We start from the raw sequence: 3,750 nt of genomic DNA, 5'->3' as shown, positions 1-3,750 counted from the left end.
TGTTCAGTCGCCAGCACACAAATAACGTGGAGTAGTGATTTTCATTCCACAAAATTATCATTAATAAAAATACTGACGAATAGCGACCTCTCGTGGGATAACACCAGTTTCAGAAACACTTGCTTTTTAGGAAGACTCAACTTGACTAAATTCTACTTCTTACGCGATCAAGTATCAAGACCAGTTAATAGCGGTATTGTCAAGACAATAAGCTATTAATTTTTGGAACGTTGTCAAACTAAAATCCGTCTACTAGTTATGATCCTAGTGTGAAATCTAATTTGTTTATTTTGGAATATGCGCCGAGGCAACGAAGGCCATGAGTCGTCAGTATAGCATGTTTGAAGTTTACGTGTATTCTGTCGTTGGTTTGTAGGATTAATGTACTGTTTTAGAAATAAAAACAACTTTGCCCAAGACAAGCTAAACCGATTGTAGTCTGAAAAGAAGCTGATAAAAGTTATCCCTCCCTCTGTCGTGATGGGATTCGAACCCAGCTCTTTTCCACGCTGTGTGGAGGAACAGCGATTACATCTGGTATGCTACAGTGATTATAATTATGCTAGCCACAAGTGCTGTGAAATCCGATAAGTGGCGGCTCCAAAAGAGCTGACTAACCAAGTCTGGATCAGAAAATCATATTGAGAATTGTCTAAGCGAATATTTGTCAGATGTATGACGATATTTTCAGCAAGAAACTTTAAAATTGCAGTTCTCAAACATGATGAAGTTGTGAGATTTTTCAAAAACCTGAATATCATCCATGTTTAGAATTAGGAAAGAAGCACGAGAATTTCCAGTCCTGTCGTAACAGGTCTTTCTCATCTTGAAATTTTATTTAAAAAAATAAAAAAATCTTAGGAAATACTACTGAAGGGCGCTGTTCTTTGAGTACTGCAAGCAAAATTGTATGGTCCTGGAAGCTGTTCATGCCTATGACATAGCGTGAAGTGCTCCGTACAATAAACAAAATCATTAGTGGTAACCATCCATATTTTAGAAAGCGATTCATTCTTAGGCATATCAGAAAGTAAGATGGAAGTCAGAGGCGTCTAAAAATTACTGGAATTAATCATTAAAAATAGTGTAAATTTTCGAGCCAGTCATTTTTTTATTCTCTGAACTGTCTTGAGAATTTGGTCTCCCTGGGATTTTAAAGAAGACTATACGACGACATGAAGTATGGGCTAATCTTCAGAGAATATTTAGCCTCTTATTTGAAATTAGTTGATTTATAAGACTGATTGGTTTTGTTCTACTCCAGAAGCTTCTTTGATATCGATGTTATTTTTCAGCTCACTATTGAACCGGGTCTGTGGGTTAATTGTAAGTTAATTGGAGCTTCACAAATGGCTGGGGGGAAGACTCATGACGGTGAGTTAGCTCTTTATTTAACTTTAAGCAGGATAATATATAAAATGCAGTATTATTCATTACATCCTCCATGTTTATCGTTATGTTTATGTAATATCGTCACCTGGGCAAAACGGCTTTTGATGCACTTTCAACTGTTTTGCAACTGTATTGGAGGACCCCAATAAGATATATGTAGAACTTTGAACAAATTGGATTACCACTTTTTGTAGACCGCATTGCCATTCTCGATATGCACATTATGTATAAATGATAACAACTTTGAGAACTTTTTTTTTCAGTAAGGTACCATTATGAAAGATTTGAAAATGGTTTGTTTTTAAGAGAAGAATCGACCTATCCATTGAGAAGCAATATAGAGCTGAATTACGGAATGAGCTTTGTTTACGACAATCAATGCTCGTAGCGAAAATTTTCCTTATAAAAAAAGTAGTATGTTATTTTATTATAGAATGGATGCTCCACCCTCACACTTACCTGTGGTCTTTCGTAAAACTTTATGAACAACCACAGGCCTTTAAAATGCCTTTAAGAATCATATTTAAGACAAGTTAAATCACTAAAGGTTAATAAATAATTTTCTGATGAAAGTCGCTGAATAATTTGTAATGCTTTAACTAAAACAGAGCCATATGCAAATGATATGTGAGAATGGAGGAAGAGACGAGGGAGGGCTGCTTCTTTATTTAGTTATCTGATGAATCGTGCTGTATACATCCTTCCTGTATATTACAGGTAGTTTTTAAATTGTAAGCTTCATGAGAAATGGGTATCGCTTCGAAGTAATGAAAAATCTCCTTACTTTCAAATTAAAATAAAGAGATGGCATCAGTGCATTAAAAAAAGATTTCTTAGTGCAAGTGAATAATCGCTTCATTATACATACCTATTACTTGTCCAACCGAAAGTCAAGACCGTATATAGTTATAAATTTTGCAAATACTGTAATGAAAAACTGAAACATGTGAATAAAAACCATTCAGTGATCTTGTAATGCTTAATAATGCCTTGCTCAATTTGTGTATTATAATATGCTTTATACAACAAGCATTGCTCTGATTTCACCTTGAGGACTGCAGTTAAGTTTTCGGTCAAAATTTCGTCACGCTTTTTTGGAAATCTGACAAAATTTTCTTCTGTGCCAGTCTTCCCTCCCCATTTTTCTAACATAATAACCTACTCTTGAATTGAGCCTGGACGACGTTCTGGTTTATCAGCTTGCTTTTTAACATTCAGCTGAAAGCGCTATTGTTGTTAAACTCGAACAAAGGTTCCCCAAAATGCCAGATGGTCATTACAGCGTAAAATTTCGAGACATTTGAAATTAATCTCCGAACATCGGAACTAGTGAAAAACATTGTGTTTGGATCTGTTGAATTAACTTCTGACAAAAAAAAAAAAAAAAAGTATTAATTTTGTCACCACAAAGAGTGGAACAGATTTTAGTGGTGTGTTCCGATTAGTTAACGGAGCCCAAAGAGGTTCCGAAGCGATTTTCTTATATAGCCAAGATTTAAACGCTGCCTGAAATGAAAGAGGAAGTTATTGCCGTCCAATAATAACTAGCTGTTGCTTTGATTATTTAAGCCCGCATAATAACAGCACCTGTCACACGACTGCGGATCAAGAAAGTATTCTGGTCACATTGGCTCTACCTCCCATTCAGATACTCTATATTTTCATCAGCTTCCATTTGCCCGACGTGAAAGTAAATATGAAAAACCCGGCTTTGCTGGCAGTCACGAAAAGAACGAATTCAAGAACAAAATTTTTGACAAGGCTGAATACTGATAATAACCAGGACAATCAGTATAAGCCACGTATTAACAATGCCAGTCTGTTGCTACTCCTGATAGCAGTCGTCCCTGAAATAATTATCCTTAAAAGTAATTGTAGTGCTAAAGAGCGTTCTCTCACACATACGATTACGTACGGATACACACACGCATACGTACACGTTTCTCTCCCTTGCTAAAGTGTCCAGCAATCACCATTACAATTGTTCGCAAGAGTCAGCGGCGCCAGGGCGAATAGATTTCTTCCCGTCCTACTCCGGCGAATCTCGTGCCCGCAGTATAGATTCACGCACCATCCTTTTTTTTTTGTTGTTTGTTTTCTTTTTATGTTCTGAATAAAAGAGGCTTACAACTGGTTAAGCCTCGTGTTCTTGCTCACTAATAACAATTATTACTTCCTGCCCAAATCAAGCGGCGCTGATGATAACCATAATCGTGAACTCGTAAACCTTCTTTCAGAGGTCAACCAAGTGTGGGCATGAATTGCGAATCTCATTACGCAAGGAAAAACCTGTGGTCGTGGGGCAAGCGATTTTCAATTATCCCAGCTCGCCGTCAATTGGAACTCGCTGAGTGCCCT

Source organism: Mastigoproctus giganteus, chromosome 6 (assembly GCF_048544385.1).
Source record: "Mastigoproctus giganteus isolate SK-2022 chromosome 6, ASM4854438v1, whole genome shotgun sequence".
Taxonomy (NCBI): Eukaryota; Metazoa; Arthropoda; class Arachnida; order Uropygi; family Thelyphonidae; genus Mastigoproctus; species Mastigoproctus giganteus.
This window is presented reverse-complemented; position numbering follows the sequence as displayed.